Source organism: Lithobates pipiens, unplaced genomic scaffold (assembly GCF_037356315.1).
Source record: "Lithobates pipiens isolate NorthernLeopardFrog02 unplaced genomic scaffold, aLitPip1_a1.2 Scaffold_22, whole genome shotgun sequence".
NCBI classification, from domain to species: domain Eukaryota; kingdom Metazoa; phylum Chordata; class Amphibia; order Anura; family Ranidae; genus Lithobates; species Lithobates pipiens.
In genome coordinates, this window is record NW_027507784.1 from 201,822,613 (window position 1) to 201,847,067 (window position 24,455).

General features: G+C 42.1%; 1 protein-coding gene and 1 long non-coding RNA gene across 10 annotated transcripts in view; one reads left to right on the plus strand and one right to left on the minus strand.

Moving 5' to 3' along the window:
• The window catches only part of RBFOX1 (RNA binding fox-1 homolog 1), a 1,314,070-nt gene that overhangs the window by 674,560 nt on the left and 615,055 nt on the right, over positions 1-24,455 (plus strand). The window lies entirely within an intron of this gene.
• LOC143924495 (uncharacterized) lies at positions 3,558-4,211 on the minus strand. The gene is made up of 2 exons (XR_013261873.1): positions 3,904-4,211; positions 3,558-3,771 (listed from the first exon to the last, which is right to left on the minus strand). It is a non-coding gene; the product is annotated as an uncharacterized LOC143924495 (long non-coding RNA).

A 24,455-nucleotide genomic window follows, 5' to 3' on the forward strand; every position in this document is an offset into this window, starting at 1 on the left:
TATAACAAAATGCTTCCTCTGGTATAAATAAAAAAACAAAAATAAAAGAAGCTCGGTGTTATGGCTTGCATACATGGTAACAACAACATGCAATTAAAATATACTGGTTGTGGAGTCAACAAAATGTCTTTAATTAAAAAATGTGTATAGCTTTCCCCTATTCAAAGCATTAATAAGACCAGATCTTGAATATTTGATTCATTTGTAAGGAAAAATGTGTGCAAATGCAGAACTAACAAAGAGAAAAGCAGAAAAATAAATGGTGGAGGACCTCAGCTATAATATCTCAACATAATTTAATTTATTGACCCCAGAAAACAGGTGGGTAAAAGGGGATGTGATCTCTATGTGAAAAAAAATATATATAAATGGTCCATATAGCAAGTTTACTGGTAATTTAACCACTTATGGAAAAATAGATTATTTGTGAGCTACTCTAAGTGTGATAAATAAAGCTGTTATGTCATGTAGCTGATGAACTCCTAAAGTTTTACCAACACCAGTGTAAATATTATTTTAGTGAAAATGGAGCAGCACTAAATGCATATGCTATTACAACTTAAACTAACTCACTCCTTAAACTAACTTAACTAAAATACAATCTCCTCAAGACAATTTATAAAGTGCATACAAATCAGTAAAGTGCAAATGCAAAAATAAATTCATATATAAAACAGTAGTTCAATTAGTTCAGTGCCAAAACCAGTATGACAAAGATGAGCAAAGTACAAATGCAATAAAGTGAATTCATATATATAAGACAGTAGTCCAAATAATTCTGTGCAAAAAAAAAAAAAAACAATATGATGAAGATAAACAAAAAATAGTCTCACCAAAATTTGCAAAAAAAGAAGCAAAAAAAGGGGATGAGGGAAAAAGTGTCCAAGTGCGAAATAGTTTAGAATGTAAACATCATCAAAACTAGTGGATTCCTTTAGTAATCCATAACCAGTGGGTTAGGTGTAGTAATATCCTGATACTCCTTAATGGCAATCTGCAATCACCTTTTTCTCCATTTGGAGGTGACACAGTGGAACAGGGAGGGAGCGGTTGGTATGGATGAAGAAAGCTTGTTTCCCATGTAACCCATGTGTTTTAAAACCTCTCTCCAAATAGTTGTAAACATTATGTGGGAATAAAGGGAACCTTCATTGTATAGTATGTAAATAACAAGTAGATTTATTAAACATAACTCACATTTAAAATTACACAGATCAGCAGTGTGTAAATCAGATACTTCCTGTCTCGGCCGTGACTGGAAGTGACGTCATCAACCCCCACTGACGCGTTGCATTACTAGACACGTGACTTTTTCAACGGTTTGGAGACTGGGTGACACAAGCCTGACTATATAGAGCAACAGTAGCCATGGCGACCACACACAGCTTGATTAAACACTTCACTATGTTAAACTAATTAGGACCAGCAGACATTTGTAAACTATGATAACCAAGGAAACCACAGGGACTCATTGGAGACTTTCCATTCTGATACACCATGAATAAACAGAGCAGGATTCAATTATAACCATAAGGACAGCTAAACATATTAATAAAAAAATCAATAAAAATAAACAAAAATGAAAATAAAGAAATAAATTATTAAAATGAAAAAAAAAAACATAATAATAAATGAAATAAAATGAAATATGAAAAATGTAATAAATAAAATAAAATGAAAATAAAAATAAATAAATAAAAAAGAAAATAAATAAATAAAAATAAAGATAAAATGTATATAAAAATGAAAAACTCAAAAAAATTAGCTGTCATTGTATTGATCTCTTAATATCCCATATATCCAGTGGGATTCTGATTTGCTAAGAGTAATTACTTTATTGCTTCCTCTCCAGTGGGGTTTTTACTTCTCTATACCCCAAAAAACAGAGAAAGGAAGGATCTTTTCCATGGCATTCAGCATAATGCGTAGAGACACTGTGTTTGGAGTAGCCAATTTTAATATGATGAACATGCCCCTCAAATGTTCCCAGAGTGGTCTTTCTGTTCTTCCTATATACTGAAGGTGGCATGGACATTCCAAAATGTAAACAGCTCCTTCTGTTTTACATGAGATAAAGTCTCTAATACTACACTTCTCGCCTGCAGTGGTTGCACTAAATTCTTCTTTCTTATTTTTATTGAATTTTGTGTGATGGCTAGTTTACAAATGTCTGCTGGTCACTAATTAGTACAACATCGTTAAGTGTTTACTCAAGCTGTGTGTGGTCTCCATAGCTACCACTGCTCTATATAGTCCAGCTTGTGTCAGACAGTCTCTAAACCCTTGAAAAAGTCATGTACCTAGTGACGCAATGCATCTGGAGGAGCCCGGTCATGGCCCGGACCCAGAAGTATTGAATTTACATGCTGCTTTATGAATTGTCTTGAGGAAATTGTATTTTACTTAAATTATAATAGAATATAATAGTGTAAGTTATAATAGCACTGCTTATAATTAGCACTGCTCCATTTTGATTACAATAATATTTTGCAGCTTAGACATGAAAGCTGCATTCGTTTTCTTTTTTTCTTGCTTTTTTTATGTTCACCGGCCAATTCTACCATTAGCACATTTCCTGTCCTAGAGTGACAACTCTCACTCATCAAACTGTATCGGAACAACATAAACAAGACAGGGCCACTGAAATCTCCCCATCTCTTCTTCTCTATAACATAAACAAGAAGGGTTCTGAAGTGCTTAGCGATAACTGAGAACAATGTTACTGGGAAGAATGCTTGACAGACAGAGAACACAGGTATTACACAAGTATCAATTTTTTTTTCCATTTATCAAACAGATATAACAAAACACTTTTAATTATATATTCAATAGTCCAAAAGGTAAAAAATAGGAAATTCTTATGGTTAACAAACCCTTTAACCTCTGCATTTGAAAAGTGTAAGAGCTATGACAATGTTGGCTGTTTCAAGGTAATTCAGTGGTTTGATTCAGTAAATTGAAGAATATGTTTCTAAATGCATATCATAAAAGATACATTTTCATAAGAAATCATATTTTAGAATGTTGTTTTTGGGAGTTTCAGTTCAGGTAGCATTTAGGGAACAGGAAGTCATTTTTTTTCCTTGCTAGAAGGGTGTGAAGCAAGGACATTCCTGTTATTACTGCTAAAATATTATCTTTCTTATTTATTTATTGGAAGAATGAAAGTCTTTATTATGTTACATGCTTGAAAATCACATAGTGTAGCTTTTGAGACTTTTTCAAGAAAACACTGAATCCCATTATGTATAGCATTCTAATGAAGTAACGTTTTCTTTTAGAGTCACAGCTTTCCTTAAATAGAGTAAAGGATTAAAGCAGATGGCACAGTAGGTGATGAACAAATGTAACTAGAGGCCATTTTTATGCAGTTTTTGGCATCCTTGTAAAACTATTTTCTTAATAGAAATAAGTTGGTCCACACTATCCCAGAGACACATTACTGTTAAAGGTACCTCATCCCCCAATAATTCTATAAATATTATATCCACGAATAGGAAAAAGGGAGGGGGGGGCCAGGGGATTTTTTAACGGTACATTAATTGAAGAGACAAAGATTTCTTAAAAAAGAATTCATAGCTTTAATGTTGGAAATATGTTAAAATTATTTTGGAGAAACCAAAATAGCAAAAATATAATAGCAAATACACATTTTATACAAAAAGTTACATGACACAAGATATAGGGGATCCTGAAATTGTTAGTTGCTGAGAATGATCATATATCCTCCCGACATGTTTCGCGTTTTTGCTTCTTCAGGGGAGTATGCAACTAACATGAACATAAACATAAAGAGAAGTTTAAGAATACAGAAAATACAATTATGCCATACAATTAGATACACATAAATTTCAGAACATTAGGTATGAAATTGGTCTCAATTTGCTCAGTCCAAATGCTTACCCAGATATAATCATTTCCTGCATCGCAACCCACAGGCCAACAGATGGTGAAATAGATGACAAGAATTAGGTGACAGGATCAAATGCTAAAAACAACCCAGCCTCATGCAGGGCATAGATGGAGGTAGACAAGCGCTACAAAGATCAAAAACAAAATCCAGAGATAAATACCAAGTATGACAAGTCCAGCACAGGTATTAAAAAATGTTAGTTTGTAACAAAGTGGGTAAGTAAATATCAATCCCTAAATTATAAAAGGGAATTGGGGCTGAGAAACATGCCTCCATAGTAGGATATGAGATGCTTATTATCAGAGGGATGGGAGGATATATGATCATTCTCAGCAACTAACAATTTCAGGATCCCCTATATCTTGTGTCATGTAACTTTTTGTATAAAATGTGTATTTGCTATTATATTTTTGCTATTTTGGTTTCTCCAAAATAATTTTAACATATTTCCAACATTAAAGCTATGAATTCTTTTTTAAGAAATCTTTGTCTCTTCAATTAATGTACCGTTAAAAAATCCCCTGGCCCCCCCCTCCCTTTTTCCTATTCGTGGATATAATATTTATTTTCTTAATAGTTTACTGTACATATCATTTTCAAGATAAATAAATAGTAGATATGGAAATTATAATCCAAACATATCCAGATTTTGCTGAGGAAAAACCTGATCCTTATTATAGAACAAAGGGCAAGAACTACAATCCTAGGCCATAACTAATTTAAAAACTTTGCAGAGCTCCCATACAGACACTATTGTCTTTTGTTACCCATTTATCTTTATAGTTGCCCACAATTGACCACAGTTGATCACAATTGCCCATTTGTTGTTCATGTAGTGGCACGATTGCCAATTTATTGCTCTTAAAGGGTCACAATTCCCCATTTCATCTATTGTTGTCACAATTGCCTGTATTTAAGTCAAGCTAATTGTAAAAGAAAAAAAATCAACTCCTCAGTCAAAAATGCACTACCAGAGAATGCTGTCTGTCAATGAAAATTTTGCTATTTCATTAAATGAAATCTATAATTTAAAGGGTAACCCCACTTTTGTGAAAAAAAATAACAAATAACATAGCATATAGGACACAAGTCATATTGTAATTGAATGTCATAAAAAATTACCTTTCCCTTTCAATTTGCAACTCTGTAATTTTATGTGAAATGCAATGCACAGAAATGTGCACAAAACTCCCCCAATATATGTAATTTCCTACTTGCGTGATTGGCTCCCAATTTTCCCAGAAGTCTGCCCTAAGATACAAGTCAGACTTAACGCATCCTTTGCAACAAAAAAATATTTTTTTGGTAAGATACACGCAATAGAAAATCACATCTAAAGGGATTCAGACCCTGCAATTTTCCTCATCTGAGCAGCTGGTTGTGTTGGACAGACAAATACACAGCGATTTGTTCAGAATAACAAAAGGTTGGAATCTCCAACAAAGTTTGTGAAAATCCTTGTCATGTACATAGATCACCCAGAGGGGAATCTTTTTTCTCAACAAAAGCGGAGTTACACTTTAAGAATTTGTGTTTTGTGAATTATGCTAAAGATGGTTTGGGCCTAAATATGAGAAGGTTTACTGTGCTGGCGTGAGGTTTATTAGAAGACTGGAGGAGTATTTAAACTAGGAGGGAGGGTGAATTCGATTATAAGGTCAGACAGGGGTCAGTCCCTATTAGTGAGTGGAATGGGGAAAGATGGGGGGAGGGCTATGGCAGGTGATAAGAAGGTTCCCATGTTACAAAAAAACATTGGAAATGGTATTATTTGTACTAAAATAAAAAATATGTAAAATACTTGTGCAAAATGTGACAATGTATTGAAATATTTGTTCACCAATGCCAGAAGTCTGCCAGAGTCTGCCAGATGCAAAATAGGTGAGTTGGAAGCTTTGGTGCATGAGGAGAATTATGATTTAATTGGCATTGCTAAATCTTGGCTTTATTCTTCACATGATTGGGCTATTAACCACTTCCCACCCAGCCACTGCATATGTATGGCTGGGTGGGCACTCTCTCCTTCTGAGTGGACGTTCAGGAACATCTACTCAGAAGGAGTGAGTTCCCACACAGCGGCGTGATCCCGATGCGCTTGTGTCACCTGGACATGGCACATCTTAGATCGGCAGGAGGGCTCTGTGATTGGCCCTCCTGATCACATGACGGCTGTGTCCAATCTTGGCCATCATGTGATATAAACAAACAGACAATTTCTAGGCAAATGGCTCTCCTCTCCTCACACGGAAGTTGTTGCTGAGGAGAAGAGAGCGGATCTCTGCATCCAGCTGGGGATCAGTGAGTATGAGCTGTTTTTTTACAGATTTTAACTCACTGATCACCAGTCTAGTGTCACCACACAGTAAAAAACACACAAAGTAAATACACATTTCCCAAAAACACATGTCCTCAAAACACAGGTCCCCACATAGTAATGATCCCCAAAACACATGTCCCCCACATATATAACAGTAATATCACATGTCCCAGTGATCATTTGCACACCTATGTCTGTGATCACTTGCGCACATCTGTACATGATCATTTGCGTACATATGTCCGTGATCACACAAACCGATTATTATACACTTAACGGGATTTTTTATTACCAAAAACATGTAGCAGAATACATGTTGGCTTAAATTTATGACAAAATTCGATTTTATTGCATTTCTTTTAAAATAGAATAGAGAAAATATAGTTTTTTTCCAAATTTCCACTTTTATTTCGTCGCTTATATCTCAAAAAAAAAAAAAAAAGAGTCATGAATTTATACCAAAAAAAAGAAAGCTCTATTTTTGTGAACAAAATGATAAAATTTTCATTTGGGTACAGCATTGCATGACTGCGCAATTCTTATTGAAAGTGCGAGAGCGCTGAAAGCTGAAAATTGGTCTGGGAAGGAAGGGGGCGAAAGTGCCAAGTAGTGATGAGGTTAATATATCTGGCTTTGCTCACTTTCAGAGAGACAGGGTTAAATGGAAAGGTGGTGGTGTCTGTCTCTATGTGAGAAGTCATCTCAAAGCGAGTGAGAAACAAGACCTAGTTGATGGAAAATGTGATTAGACTGAAGGTGGAATGGGATTGAATTGCATATGGGTGTGCGTACCACAAAGTTAATCATTGAAGTTTGTTACAGGCCACCCAGTGTTAATGAGGAGGTGGAGACTCAGATCCTTGCACAGATATAAAAAAAAATACACTGCAAAATATATTCTGTAGGCAAAAAGTTTAAAAGGCTAAAAATAATGTGCCATGACCTGTGGGTCATGGCAAAAGGTAAAAAAAAAGGCTATAAATAAGAAAAGAGTATGTAACCTGGGGACAAAGAGAATGCAAATGTATTAAATACCTTCTTGTCCATAATGTGGATGATATTTACACAGTCCTAAATGATCCACTATGGGTGAAAATGTATATGATCCAGAAACATTTATACCGAATAAAGGTGAATAAAGCACCTGTACCAGGTAGCATACAACCACGGATCCTAAATGAATTGAGCTCTGTCATTTTAAAGCCATTGTTTCTAATGTTTAGGGACTCTTTAATAACTGGCAGAGTACCACTGGAGTGTAGTAAGGCCAACGCGGTGCCTATAAGAGGTAAAAGTCTTTATAAAGTAACTATAGACCTATTGAGTGAGGAGGTAAGCAAAACCTTGAGCAGAGGAGTGCCTGTGGACATGGTATACTTGGATTTTGCAATTTTTTTTTGACACAGTTCCCCACGCATGGCTAACTATAAGTGTAAGGTAAAGTCTATAGTCTTAAGAAAATCAGTTAGTAAAGGGATAGAAAACTGTCTAAAAGACAGTATTCAGAGAGTTGAGGTTAATGATTCATATTCTGAATGGTCTAAGGTTGTTAGTGGTATACCCAAAGGTTCAGTGTTGGGAACCTCGCTTTGTAATATATTTTTAAATTATGTAGGATCTGGGACTAAAAGTACCATTTCAGAATTGGCAGATAACACCAAGCCATGCAGTTGAATAACATCCTTACAGGGTGCCTCCTACTTACAAGCTGACCTCAAAGCACTGTTTATTTGGGCAACTGGCTTGAGGGTAGGGACCAATATGAGTGTGCAATGTACAGGGATGGGGATAGTTGTGGACACTCACTCAGGTTGAACTGGATGGACTTGTGTCTTTATTCAACCTTACTAACTATGTAACTATGTATGTATGTAACTGTGTGGCAAGTGAGGTTTAATGTTGAAAAATGTAAATGCATGCACTTGTGACCTAAACAATTCTGGGGGAATCAATGGTGGAGAAGGATCTGGGTGTTCTGGTAGATCATAAGCTTAAAAACAACATGCAATGCCAAGCAGTGGTTTCAAAGTGAGCAAAATGATTTCTTGTATTAAAAGAGGTATGGACTGCAGCGAGAGAGATGTGGTTTTTTTCATGCCTCTCCCCCCCAAAAAAATGACATGAAAAACAGCTTCTCCCCGCTGTCACTAAATGGAGTAACATTTTTTTAATAACATTGGTATATGTTTCCCATGGCAGAGCCCAGCTTCCCATGCCTTTATGGGTCCAAAATGTTGACACAATAGCACTAAAGTGTTTCAGAGACTGAAATATGCCTTGATATGCCCTAAACATCACCATATTCATTCAGTTTGTTAACAGGTAATGCTTTACCAATGCTGCCTTCTTTTGATTAGGGAAATCTTTCTGCAAAATCACAACAAGGGAGATTCGTCTCCCCTATCCCAGAGTTCCTCTGTTTGAGTCTTCAGTCCGATGCCTCTCTGTGCCGGGCTCTGTTCCCTGCAAGTGTCGCTACGCACAGGAGCAGAGCCCGATGACAAATTCAAAACATTTAAAAAGAATAATACATGCAGTACAGTGTAATCTTAGGCTTCATGCACACGAGACGCAGATGCAAACGCTGCTGGACACATGTTGAAACCGGCGTTTAGAAACGCGCGTTTTGCCGCGATTTTTACCGTGATTTAGCGGCGTTTTACCGCGTTTTACCGCGTTTTGCGTCTTAAAACGTTTAGTTAAGCTAACATCATAGACCCTCCCCAGCTCAAAAAAACTGTATTATTAACTATTTCAGCAATTTTGTGAGACCAGAGTGAGTAGCAGCAGCTGTGAGAGCTGCAGTGTACTTGTATTTAGCGTGTCACTTGCCACGGCACCTGCCACAAGTTGTGAATTGTCCACTTGCCACGTGACTTGCCACATCACCTGCCACGTCACTTGCCACGTCACCTGCCACACGTTTTGTATTGTCCACTTGCCACGTCACTTGCCACGTCACTTGCCACAAGTTGTGGATTGTCCACTTGCCACGTGACTTGCCACATCACCTGCCACGTCACTTGCCACGTCACCTGCCACAAGTTTTGGATTGTCCACTTGCCACGTCACTTGCCACGTCACTTGCCACAACTTGGGGATTGTCCACTTGCCACATCACCTGCCACGTCACCTGCCACAAGTTGTGGATTGTCCACTTACCACGTCACTTGCCACATCACCTGCCACGTCACTTGCCACGAGATGTGGATTGTCCACTTTCCACGTCATCTGCCATGCCACCTGCCACAAGCTGTGGATTGTCCACTTGCCACGTCACCCGCCACATCACCTGCCACAAGTTGTGGATTGTCCACTTGCCACGTGACTTGCCACATCACCTGCCACGTCACTTGCCACATCACCTGCCACAAGTTGTGGATTGTCCAACTGCCACGTCACCTGCCACAAGTTGTGGATTGTCCACTTGCCACGTGACTTGCCACATCACCTGCCACGTCACTTGCCACATCACCTGCCACAAGTTGTGGATTGTCCAACTGCCACGTCACCTGCCACAAGTTGTGGATTGTCCACTTGCCACGTGACTTGCCACATCACCTGCCACGTCACTTGCCACATCACCTGCCACAAGTTTTGGATTGTCCACTTGCCACGTCACTTGCCACGTCACTTGCCACAAGTTGGGGATTGTCCACTTGCCACATCACCTGCCACGTCACCTGCCACAAGTTGTGGATTGTCCACTTGCCACATCACTTGCCACATCACCTGCCACGTCACTTGCCACGAGATGTGGATTGTCCACTTTCCACGTCATCTGCCATGCCACCTGCCACAAGCTGTGGATTGTCCACTTGCCACGTCACCAGCCACATCACCTGCCACAAGTTGTGGATTGTCCACTTGCCACGTGACTTGCCACATCACCTGCCACGTCACTTGCCACATCACCTGCCACGAGTTGTGGATTGTCTACTTGCCACGTCACTTGCCACATCACCTGCCACGTCACTTGCCACGTCACCTGCCACAAGTTGTGGATTTCCACTTGCCACGTCACCTGCCACGTCACCTGCCACAAGTTGTGGATTGTCCACTTGCCACGTCACTTGCCACGTCACCTGCCACAAGTTGGGGATTGTCCACATCACCTGCCACGTCACTTGCCACATCACTTGCCACAAGATGTGGATTGTCCACTTTCCATGTCATCTGCCATGCCACCTGCCACAAGTTGTGGATTGTCCACTTGCCACGTCACCAGCCACATCACCTGCCACAAGTTGTGGATTTCCACTTGCCACGTGACTTGCCACATCACCTGCCACATCACTTGCCACGTCACCTGTCACAAGTTGTGGATTGTCCACTTGCCACATCACTTGCCACCTGCCATGTCACTTGCCACAAGCTGTGGATTGTCCACTTGCCACGTCACTTGCCACGTCACCTGCCACGTCACTTGCCACGTCACCTGCCACAAGTTTTGGATTGTCCACTTGCCACGTCACTTGCCACGTCAGCTGCCACGTCACTTGCCACAAGATGTGGATTGTCCACTTGTCACATCACCTGCCACATCACTTGCCATGCCACCTGCCACAAGTTGTGGATTGTCCACTTGCCACGTCACCAGCCACATCACCTGCCACAAGTTGTGGATTTCCACTTGCCACGTGACTTGCCACATCACCTGCCACATCACTTGCCACGTCACCTGTCACAAGTTGTGGATTGTCCACTTGCCACATCACTTGCCACCTGCCATGTCACTTGCCACAAGTTGTGGATTGTCCACTTGCCACGTCACTTGCCACCTGCCATGTCACTTGCCACAAGTTGTGGATTGTCCACTTGCAATTGCAATTGTTTAAAATATTTTTCTAATGGTTTTTCATCATTTGCAATCATTTTTGAGATTTTTAATGTAAAAAAAAGGTCACCTTTAAAAACGCATATAAACGCAAACGCGGCTAAACGCGGGTGCCGCGTTTAGCCGCGTTTTGCGTCTGAAACGTGGAAATTTTTGCTTCTGAACGCATTTTTTTGCTTCTGGAAAAACGAGATTAAACGCAACTGCATAAAAACGGAAAAAAACGAGACTGTGTGCATGGACACATAGGATAACATTGAATGAGTTCAGGGGCAGTTGAAAAAACTGTCCAACTGCATCTGAACGCGCGTTTAACTGCGTCTCGTGTGCATGAGGCCTTACAGATTGCATTACTGTATGAAATTATTTCACATCCCTTTTGTCCCCAGTGCTTTGTCCAATGTCCTGCATGCAGTTTTATATGATATATACTATTCTTTCTGCCTTGAAACTGGAGATTGTCCATAGCAACCAAAATTTCCCCTTTATGTCAAAAGTGGTTTTAGACCAGCTAGAAAACAGTGATAGTAAATTAGAACACTTGCAGAATTGAGCGATAGTGAATCATGGGGAAATTAATTTTATAATTATCATATTATTATTTTTTATAATTAGTTATATTTATTTATTATATTATAATTTATGATTTTATGTTTCAGACTTTATCATACCCAGGATATCTACTAGACTCTTGTTTGGACAGATTTAAGTGTGTTATTGCTAAGAATTACAATATAAAACGCCAAATTTCTATGAAAAATATTCGTACCGCTTTGAGACGCAAAAATCTGACATAATCATACCTCCAGGGAGGCTACGAAAAGGAGTAAACATCCCTCATTTAAACAGGCTCTTTCTCTGGTGCCAGGGGCATCAGCCTCCAGGCAGACGCAACAGCCTCCACGTCAGGTTGAAGAGGTAAAATTCAGAGTCAACCCCTGGAACAAAAGAAGGCCTAGGGGAGGAAACCTACAAGACAGAACGCTAAAGCCTTTTTATTAAGGGGCAACCCCGCTCCCTCGAGTGGGTTAACCCCCCTAGCGGTAATCTCGAGTCTGGCTCAGGTTGGGATTTTACTAGCAGGAGCGTTAACCCCAAGCCAGACTCGGGATCGCATCGCTGGATGCAGGGAGGACACAGGGAGAGTTACTTACCTTGTTCCCTGGATCCAGCGATGTCCTCCACGCTGTGTGATCGAGCTGTCCTTCGCTCGATTCACAGTGCCGAATGCCGCCGAGCTCCGTTCCCTGCGGCGTTACGGCGCACGGGAGCGGAGAACGGTGGCAAATTCAAAAAAGTAAAAAGACACAAAACACATACAGTACTGTAATCTTACAGATTACAGTGCTGTATTAAAAAATTACACACACCCTTGGTCCCTAGTGGTCTGTGCAGTGCCCTGCATGCACTTTTATATTATAAATACTGTTTTTTCTGCCTGGAATTTGGAGATTGTCCATAGCAACCAAAAAGTGTCCATTTTTCAGTGTTTTAGGATTTGATTACATTATTGAATAATTTTTATTATTCTTTATTATATTATAAACTTTATCATACCTGGGATGTCTGCTAGACTTATAGAGTCTGGAAGGCATATGATTCCTGGTGTGAATCTAGGGGTTGGCATCCCAGAAAGTATGTCATAGGTAGAATCCTTGCTTTTCTGCAAATGGGGTTAGAGATGAAGCTGGCCTTGAGCACTATCAAGGGCCAGGTCTCGGCCTTATCGGTATTGTTTCAGTGTTCGCTTGCTTTACATTCTTTGGTCCCAAGCTTTATACATGGGGTAACATGGCTTAATCCACCGGTTAGAGCACCCCTGAACCTTTGAGACTTGAATTTAGTTCTGTTGGCATTACAGAAACAGTCTTTTGAGCCGATACAACATATTCCCTTGGTCCTTTTGACAACGAAGCTAGTTTTTCTGGTAGCCATTTCCTCTGCAAGAAGGGTATCAGAATTGTCGGCTCTTTCTTCTAAAGAGCCATATTTAATCATTCACAAGGATAGAGTAGTATTGCGTCCTCAACCTAGCTTTCTACCGAAGGTGATTTCAGGTTTTCACCTAAACCAGGATATGGTTCTGCCTTCATTTTTCCAGAATCCTGTGCTACGGAAGAAAAGTCACTACATTCTCTGGATGTAGAGAGAGTGATCAAAATCTATTTGGAAGTGACTTCTCAGGTTCAGAGAATGGATGTTTTGTTTGTGTTGCCTGAAGGTCCTAGAAAAGGAAAGGCAGCATCTAAACCTACTATTGCTAAGTGGATATGGCAAGTAATTATTCAAGCTTATGTTTTAAAGAGGAAAGTTCCACCTTTTCAAAACAATCCAGGGCTGTTAATGCTTCATGGACAGTGAATCACCAGGCCTCTATGGCTCAAATCTGCAAGGCCACAACTTAGTCTTCAGTCCATACATTCACCAGATTCTATCAGGTGGATGTGAGAAGGCATGAGGATATCGACTTTGTGCGTAGTGTGCTGCAGGCAGCAATATAGGTCCTCAGGTCTGATTGCACTTTAATTTTGTTTGTGTTCCTCTCCCCTCAGATAACATTGCTCTGGGACATCCCATTCAGTAAATACTGTGGCTCTGTGTCCCGTGATGTAAGAAAAAGAAAATAGGATTTTTATAACAGTTTACCTGTAAAATCCTTTTCTTTGAGTACATCACAGGACACAGAGGTCCCTCCCCACTTCTAATACACATATATTGCTTTGATACAAAACTGACATACACCCAGTAAGGGGAGGGGTTATATAGGGAGCTAAACTTCATGTCTAGGGTGTTCAAGTGTCCATTGACTAAAGGTGCCTAAATAACCCATTCAGTAAATACTGTGGCTGTGTGTCCCATGATTTAGTCGAAGAAAAGGATTTTAAAGGTAAACTGTTATAAAAATCCTATTTTTCTTGATCTGCACATCAGTAACATATACACTTCAGCATAGAAATAGAAAATTGGGTAATTGTATTTTTTTAGTTTTTGTTTTGTTAAAGTAATCTATTCAAATTATCTGCAGAAAAGACAAGAAGTGCGCCAAACTAAGTGTAGTATATAAAAGAAATACTATTTAATATGATAAAAGCACACAGCCAATTGGCTACTCACAAAATGACATAGTAGTCAGGCATAAGATATAGCGGGGGGGAAGGTAATTACAGCCACTTCTGTCTGAAGGAGCACAGATGGTAAATTGCTGGAACGGCCAACCAAGATGTTAGGCAGTAGAGGTTTCAGCGTGGCACTATTAATCTTGTAAGAAACGCCGCCTCGTGGATGTCAGGATGATGGCAGTAGGCAGTATCAGGGCCGTCTAGCGTCCGGAGAGCCAGAAAACCAGAACCAGAAGTGCGTCTCAGCGTGGAACGCAAGCTCCGTATACTGGACGCGACGTGTCGACCAATCAGAAGACGCATTTCACAATATCCATTGTTTCCTCAGTTCTAACGGTCAGAGCAGCAGGGGAAGCATTTATATTAAGAGCAGGATTGTTTCACACAGCAGGTTAATAAATACACATAATTGCATAGGTAAATAAGCTGGATTAATTACTAAAATACAAAATGGAAATTAAATAAGGAGAAAATTATGAAAAGGAAGAAATTAATGAAAAAATAAAAATAATAAATAAAATAAAATAATATAAGATAAATAAAAGGAGGAAGAAAAATATATATATAAATAAATTAATAATAATATAATACAATGATGATATAAATTATATATAGGGGAGATATATATATATATATATATATATATATATATATATATATATATATATATATATATATATATATATATATAATTATTATTTTTATTTATCTTTATTTTTAGTTTATTTCCATTTTTATTTATTCATCTATTTTTTATTTTATCTTCATTTTCTCTATTAATATTTCTACATATATATACACCTGAGCGACTCCATATCTATGTCCCTCAAAATACACTAAAATATTACATTTAAATTATCCTATTGATTTGATATATCATAAATAGCTAATCGGTCTGATATCTTATACCTTATATATTAATAATAAATGAATTAATCTTCTTAAAAATCAATGATGCTTGTGGTATCCCCAATTTATCTCTTCCAACCAAATAATATTGGCTTGTAAAATTATACGTATTATCTTCCCTACCAAATCAGTCTTCTTTTACAATATATCCCCTATATATATATATTATATCATCATTATATTATATTATTATGTTTTTGTCACAAGTGGTAAATATAAGACTCCCCCAGGGCAGTGAAACAAATTAGTGTTCAACATAAATATGTAACCCTCACGTGGATGTTTGACATTTTCTACATGATGCTCAGTGCCAGGTCTTGGCATAGTGGACAGGTATCTTAACCACTTAAGCCCCGGACCAATATGAAGCTAAAGGACCAAGCCCCTTTTTGCGATTCGGCACTGTGTCTTATTTATTATAGTTTTATGGCATTTTTATTAATATTTTTTTTGTTGCTAGTAATGGCAGCGATCAGCAATTTTTATTGTGAATGTAACATTATGGAGGACACGTCGGACAATTTTGACACAATTTTGGGACCTTTTGGCATTAATACAGCAATCAGTGCGATAAAAAATGCACTGATTACTGTAAAAATGGCAATGATGGGGTTAACCAATAGGGGGCAGTGTAGGAGTTAAGTGTGTGTGTGTGTTTTTACTGTAGGGGCGAGGCTTGGGGTGTGATATCACAGATCGTCTTTCCCTATGACAGGGAACAGACGATCAGTGACAGGCTCACTAGGAAGCATGAGGAGAGGTTTGTTTACCTTTACTTCTCCCAGTTCTTCAGCTCTGTGACCCGATCGCGAAACACTGGCGGCGATCGGGTCTGTGGGTGCCGCGGCCACGGTCATGGAGCTCAGGAGCGGGTCGTGAGTGCGCTGCTGGCGGCACTGCTGGCGGCGCACGCACGACCTATGGCTGAGCACTTAAAGGGCAACGTACCTGTAGGTGCTTGTGCCCAGCCATGCCATTCTGCCGACGTATATTGGCGTGAGGCGGTCCTTAAGTGGTTAAAGCTAAATATAGGCAATTCTTTGAGACTGTCCACAATTTTAGCCAGAATGTACATCTTCAGGTTGGATCATTGTCCTGTCATGTGAGCTGTATCTAAACCACTTAGCACACCAGTTGTAAAAGGATTCCCACCTTTTGTAAATTGTACTGACTGTTTCAACATTTTAGAACACACATCCTCCATAAATTAGTGTTTATTGTCAGCATGGTGAACATCTTTGCAAAGCCAGACTTTCTCACTCCACTTTGAATGAGACAGAAAGGACAATAGAACCCCTACAAGAGTGCTCTAGAGTTTCTATTTTCTCTATCCCGATGGAAACTGAATGCAGAACATCTAGTCTATTTCACTCAACAGTATGACAGAAAAAGCCACACGTATCAAATATGACAGGTAAAAATGGCAAGAAGTTTTGATTTATGACACATAAATAGTATTGCAAAAAAGGGTCTGCTGAATTTTTATTGTATGTATTTTTTTCTGGTTGAAAAAGACGCCTTAGGTAATAGAATAATCATAATGCTTTTCCATCAATCATTTGAAAAGTTTATCATCCAAAATATAATTTTAAAGTCCAAAGTTTGTTTTCAAAGTTCTTAGGCAAAATAAATGTGCCTTACAATGGTTACAGTGTGAGGATATACACTTATATACTTATATATGTATATCTATATATATATATATATATATATATATATATATATATATATATATATATATATATATATAGATATATATATATATATATATATATATATATATATATATATTTATGGCCCAGAGCCCTCTGACCGATACGGATAAGGATGACAAACAAGGTTAACATAAACTCGCTTACTTGAACCGGACCTGAAAGTGTGCCCTGGCCTAACGTAGGGTATACCAAAATAAGGGGGCATACCCTAGATAGAGAAATGAGTAATAAATGAAATGAAAATGAAATGGAGTGAAATGAGTACTCACCCGAGGAGTATAATGCTTGAGAAATGCCCTGACAGGGGATGGGTGGGTGGGTATCGCGCACCGGAACCGACGAGGGAGCTAGGCGAACGGGCTGGTTATATACTCCACCGGGCTCCACCCATAATTCCAGGCCACCATACTGGCCTTTCCATTTATGGCCCAGAGCCCTCTGACCGATACGGATAAGGATGACAAACAAGGTTAACATAAACTCGCTTACTTGAACTGGACCTGAAAGTGTGCCCTGGCCTAACGTAGGGTATACCAAAATAAGGGGGCAAAAACATACAGGTAGGGAATGCTTTTATTGATTCGAGTTTGTTACTGGGTGAGCTTGACAAAGGCCTGGGCCATCTCTACTTGCGGATTGGGTATGTAACGGGCAAAACAGGTGGACTTCCATCTACCCAACTTTTTGATAACGTGGCCCGGGACCCCTTGGCGGGAGGCAGTTGAAGCCGCTCCGATACGAAATGAATGTCCGGAGTAGTGAGCCGGATTGAGGTGAAGGATGCCCAGGAGTATCCTGACATGCTCCATGAACTGGGCTGCGTTCAGTGGCTTACCGTGGAATGGCAGAAGCGGGCCAGTTCCTGGTTGATCGGCCAGAAGGGTCAACAAGCGGGTGAGAATGGCGACCGGGCACCAGCGGTTGTTGGTTTTATAAAAATGTATGTCCGTACCTGGGCCAAGCTGCTGCGTCTTGGATACTGCTATATGTAGGATGAAATGGTCTCCGTGCCTGACCAGGTGGTGCTTGCATAGCATGCGAGCTGAGGGGCTACTGGAGGTAAACTCGCCTGGCCGTAAGAAGCCGTAGAAGGCCAGGTGTATGGCTGCTTGTATAATGATACTAGTGTGGAGCCCGAAAGGTGCAGTGGCCAGAATATCAGACATGTTTCTGAAAACGTCTCCTGTGATAGGCAGGCGTTTGGCGGAGGCCGTAGGCTGGCGTTTCTGGATGCCGCGCATGACAGCCCGAATGGCGTGAAAAGTGAACAAGGAGGGTTCGGCAGGGTCCTGGAGGGACGTAAAATGTTGTACCCCGGCCAGGTATAGCCGGATCGTGTTAAAGGATAACGCCAAGTCCGAGTGGCAATGGGCAATGAAGGCCAGGACTTGCTTGACCCGGGAGGTCTCTGTGGAGTGAGATGTTAAGAAATGGTTAAAGGCCCTCCAGGCTGTTTGGTAGGCCTTGCGGGTATTGTCTGAGAGGGAGTGATTGATGAGTTGAGTTGCGGCTACTAGGTGAGGGGTTAATCCAGGGTCAGTTGAGACCAGTCCGGGATAGCTGCTGACGTTGGTCCGGCTCCGGGCACCTGATCAAAAAAGGAAACTAAGTTAAAGCGGGAGAGGGCGTCCGCTGCCCGATTACATTTACCAGGGATAAAGGCACAATGAACATTAAATTGAAATAATAACGAGAGCTGGACCAGTCGCCGCAGGAAGGACATAATCTCCAGAGACTTAGACCTGCCTTTGTTAATGATTTCCGCAGTGGCGAGATTGTCCGTTGAAAAGGTCACTGTTTGACCCGACCAACTGCGGCCCCATGTGTGGGCAGCGGCTACGATGGGGTACAACTCGAATAAGGAGGACGTCTCGGTGAAGCCCGGAATTGCCAGTATCTGAGGAGGCCAGGGGGCTGCGAGCCAGAGGTGGCCAAAAATTGCCGCAAAACCCGTGGAGGCCGCTGCGTCGGTCACGACCTGCGGTGACGAGGAGGACACGGAGGGGATGAACAGGGACACGCCATTCCAGGACGTCAGGAATTCCTCCCACATGGCAAGATCTGCTATAGCTGCGGGGTCCAGGCTGAGGACGTGCTCCGGGTCTTGTGAATGGGACAGTAGGACTAACAGGCGCGATACGAATGCGCGACCTTGAGGGATGATGCGCATAGCAAAATTAAGCATACCGAGAAGGGACTGTAGCTGCCTCTTGGTGCAAGTTCTGGTGCGGGTGAAGTCCCTCATGACCGTCCTGATGCGGCTTAGTTTATCCGGGGGGAGGCTGGCCTGCATAGTGCTGGTGTTTAAGCTGACCCCGAGAAAGGTGATTGCCTGCGCAGGGCCCTCCACCTTGTGCTCAGCAATAGGGACGTTAAGGTTATTGAAGACCACCCTTAGTTTATCCAGATCCCCTGGAAGGGAGCCAGGTGACTCGATCAGCAGGAAGTCATCCAAATAGTGTATGACTCCCTGGCACTGGGCTACGTGCAGCAAGATCCATGCGAGAGCCTGCGCAAACGAGTCGAAGAGCCAGGGGCTACTCTTGGACCCGAAGGTTAGCTTAGTGGCAAAATAGTAGAGCTCCCTCCATTTGATGCCATGCCAGCACCAGAGAGATGGATGGATAGGAAGGAGCTTGAAGGCGTCCGAGATGTCGGCCTTGGAGAGCCATGTTCCTGTGCCTGACTTGAGAATGGCCTGGATGGCCGTATCTACGGATGCGTATTTAAGGGAGAACTCCTCAGAGGGGATAAGGGAATTAAGACTGGGGACAGAGGAAGAATAAGGCGCTGACAAATCGTAGACCAACCTAAGTTTATTGGAGAACTTGCCCTTGACAAGCCCAATAGGGCTGACTCGCCAGGTGTTAAACGGGGGCTTTGTGAAAGGGCCTATGACGAAGTCCCGGTCTAGCTCTGCCTGTAACAGCTGGTCGATGGCCTGTACATCCGTGGCTGCTGACCGCAGGTTCTGGCACTTGTGTGTAAGGTGAGGGAGAGAGACAAGTCCTGTATGAAAGCCCTGAGTAAAGCCCTGAACTAGGTAGGTGGCAAGTGAGGGGGTGGGATGATTGGTGAGGTAGACACTGAGCCACAACACGTTGACCCGGCTTAGTCAAGATCTTTTAGCCTGCTTGACCTCGCACATGAGCCTGGGATGAGCTCTATGACACCGTGTGCATACATGGAGCAGCCTGCACTGGCTGAAATTGCACGACCCGCTGTTGTAGTTGTTACAGATGGCTGCGCCTCCCATGGTCTTGACTGGGCGCCCCAGTTTATCCGTCTGCGGCAGGCGTACCGGCGCCGGTAGGCCCTGGGCAGTACCTGAGGTCGATGGACCGTCTACGGGCGGGGCTGCCACTGAGCTGGCACACCAAGTCGCGGTGTGAGTAGCCGACTGGCAAATCGCACAGAGGGGAGACCGCAGCCCCGCGAAGTGTCGGCAGAACAACTCGGTGTCCATGACACTCCAATCAGTAGGTATCTGAAATTGGGAGGGCCTGGCGGCCGCCTTAGCGGAGAAGGAGCGGTGATAGTCATAAAATGAAAAACCGCCGTATTTATACCCCAGGTCAACTACGACGTGGAGGTAACGATCCAGTTCCTCCCTCCTGCCGGGGGAGGCCGAGCAGATGACATCCCTCAGCATGCCGAAGGCCAAGGTGAACTCGGTGACAGAAAGCTTCCTGTCCAGCCTGGGGTCTTTGGCTTTGAGGACCACCGACACGTCCCCCCAAGTGTAAGCTTTGTTTTCTGCCAGCTCATGAATGGAGATAAGGAGTGAAGCCAGATTGACGTCCTTGCCCTCTAGGATGTCCTTCCTGATGTTGGCTGATATTAAATGAGAAGGGTACACTACTGGTGTACACCCGGGGGTACCTGCGCTGGTGTTATCCACTGCTTGTGAAGCTGGTATTGGAGGAGAAACGAATGGGCGGGTCTCGAGGAGGGCCACCCGACTCTGAACCTCTGACATTGAGGTCGTCAGGGATGACACCAGAGTGTGAAGCTGCGTGATGGAAGCAGCGATAGAGCCCAGGGAGGCCTGCTGGGCACTATCCTCAACCGCGGCTGGGGGAGGAAAGAGGAGCCCAAAAAGTTCGGCCTTTCTGGCTGTAGCTGGAAAGGGTACACCCCTGCGCCTTAACTCGGCTGTTAGCCTGGGAATGGTCCATGCTCTGAAGGACCTTTGGCTGCCACTCTCTGAGACAAGAGAAGGGGACAACGGAGCCGTGTAGTCCTCGCTGCCAGCCTGGGACATGGTGGCAAAATCCAGGCTTGGTAAGCCTATTAATCACTGGGTCCGGGTTTTCTCCTGTACGGAACCTATGAGGGTGACATGGATTACAAGACTCGTAGGAGACTCCTGAGAAAACATTTTGAAGAGAAGGATACTACCGCTCGTAAGCGTTCCCCTCCCAGATGACCCTCTCTTACCTACGGAGGCACCGTTCGACCAGGTGCAGGTTGGACCTACTGAGAACTCGACTGACCTGAGGAGATGAAGGTGAAGTTTTGTTTGAGAATCCAACACCTAAAGAGAGATGTCTAGCTAACTAGTGGAGGTGAGACTGGAAATGTGATAAATGACATAAATGAAATGAATGGACAACCGAAATTTGCTTTTTTTTTTTTTTTTTAGAATAACGTACGTACAACAACAGAGACGTGACTTGGTTGCGTCGCCGATGCAAAAATATTATTTTTTTTTTCCTTTTTTAATTCTTTTGAGGCAATTCAATAGTGAAATGAGGCTGATGGTCAAGGCCCCCCGATAGAAATCCGATATTGAAGAGTCAACTGGACTAACCGGGAAGCCGTATGTGACCGTGAAATGAGTGGATCCGCCATGACAGAGATCTGAATCGCCATGCCACAAACTTGCGACCGAGCACGAAACGGACTCTGGAGCATGTACTGAAATGAGGCCGTTCCTGGGGCACGCCGATACGAATTTAGTACACGGAAGTGGCTATTCGTACCGGAACGTGATAAGTGAAATGAAATGAAAACCCATGACAAAGACATGAATCAAAGGACGAGCCCATGAACCCAACAGAAGAATCCTGTCTTTGGAGCATGTACCGAAATGAGGCGTAACAGCTGGGCGCACCGGAACGAATCGGTACATAACCAAATGCAACAGGATTCGAATCGGAGCGTAATAAGTGACTGAAATGATATCCCATGACAGAGACAAGTTTCAATGACTGGACAGATGGTTACCACAAAGAATCCGTCTCTGGAGCATGTACTGAAATGAGGCGTAGCAGCTGGGCGCACCAGAACGAATCGATGCATAAGGAATGCGATGGGATTCGAATTGGAGCGTAATAAGTGACAGAAATGATATGCCATGGCAGAGACAAGATTCAATGACAGGACTGATGGTTTACAATAAAGAACCCGTCTCTGGAGCATGTACTGAAATGAGGCGTAGCAGCTGGGCACACCAGAACGAATCGGTGCATAACGGAATGCGACAGGATTCGCTTTGGCGCGTAATAAGTGACAGAAATGATAAGCCATGACAGAGACAAGTTTCAACGACTAGACTGATGGTTGCAACAGAGAAACCGTCTCTGGAGCATGTACCGAAATGAGGCGTAGCAGCTGGGCACGCCAGGACGAATCGGTGCATAGCAGAATGCGACAGGATTCGAATTGGCGCGTAATAAGTGACAGAAATGATATGCCATGACAGAGACAACATTCAACGACTGGACTGACGGTTACCACAAAAGAATCCGTCTCTGGAGCATGTACTGAAATGAGGCGTAGCAGCTGGGCACGCCAGGACGAATCGGTGCATAGCAGCATGCGACAGGATTCGCATTGGCGTGTAATAAGTGACAGAAATGAAAGCCATGACAAAGACTAGAATCAAGGACCGTGCTTGAACCTGCGAGTGACTCAGTCTCTGGAGCATGTACAGAAATGAGGCCGAACCCTGGGGCACTTCGAAGCGAATCGGTGCATTGGAGATGCGACAGGATTCGCATCGGAGCGCGGTAAGTGACAGAAATGATGAAATGTCTTTAGAAATGGTAGAAATGAAATGATCCGACATAACAGACTGAAATGATTGAAATGACTCAAAATGATTGAAATGACTGAAATGATTGAAATGACTCGAAATGATAGAAATGACTGAAATGATTGAAATGAAATGAACCGAAATGACAGACATAGTACAAACGGCATGAAATGATTGAAATGCTTAACTTATTCGGATTTGAAACGGTCCGACCGTTTCATGATTTTGAACAACGTTAGATTGCCATTGGCCGGAGTGCTCAGTTTAACGTGACAAGCAGACGGCTGTAATTTCGAAACGGTTCGATCGATTCGAACATAGAAATGATCGGGGGAGTCGTTCGGTTTGCAGCGACGTGCTACGAAACGAGGTGCCTGGTGGCACGAACGGCATGTACCGAAAAGTGACAACGGCTTCTTTCGAAGAAGGGGTAGTGACATGTAGTAACGAATACGAGTGCCACAGTTAAGACGTTCGTGCAATCTAAAGTGAGTGGTTCGTGAGTTCAGGAATCTAGTTTACGTGACTTTGTAACACATGAAATGAAATGGGTGCCGAAGCCCTACCTGCGACAGCCGGCCCAGACGTGTTTGTATGACAACGGAAAATTTCGATTTGAGTATAGCGACTCAGACGGCAATCAGACGGACGCTGACGAACGACAAGGCTTTGTCGACACTAAGGCGGACGGAACAGCGTGGAACTCACGAACCCGGCTCACTGAAAGGTCTCGAGGATAGTCGGCCCTTGATTTCTGACGTATCAGATATCGCGCACCGGAACCGACGAGGGAGCTAGGCGAACGGGCTGGTTATATACTCCACCGGGCTCCACCCATAATTCCAGGCCACCATACTGGCCTTTCCATATATATATAGATATATAGATAGATGTTTTATATCTACACTGGGTTTAAGATTAGGTAATTACTAGGTACTTAGGTAAATGTACTTTGTGTTTCCATGTTTCATTAGTGTGCACTGTTCTGTATTCTTCTTACACTTTAAAAAAAAAAAAGTATATATTTTAGATTTCCAAGTGAATTGTTATATTATTTGTCTTCACTTTGTATTGTAGTGAGCCCATGACATTGTAAATCCAAATTTCTTGTCAACCAATATTGTATCAGTGTTCCAGAAACCAAAATTAATATTTTTACTATTTGATTTAGTGAAGTAAATGCTTACTTTTTAAATTTAGTTTCAATATTTCTTTATTGAAAAAAGTTTTGGATACTCCACAACAACAAGTACGTGTTACACAACAATAGCATGGGTATCTTATAGGGAAGGAAAGAATTGTGGGTAGCCCATAAGGGGCAACGTGACAGGAGAGGGAGAAGGACAAAGGAGGAGGCAAGAAAAAGGAGACAGGGGGTGAGTTACAATAAATATATTATAAGAGGGGCTAAATATAAGATAAAACATGAATTTATTAAATTTAAATGAGCATCACATAATGTCCCACTAAATGCAGGCATGGATTCCAAGGCTCTATTTGGGAAAGGCTAGAATAGAGTAGGGTTTTTTGATTTAAGGCTCCAAAGAGAAACCAGGGGACCCCATTGTTTACAATATATATTTGGCAATAAATGGGCTCTAGCAA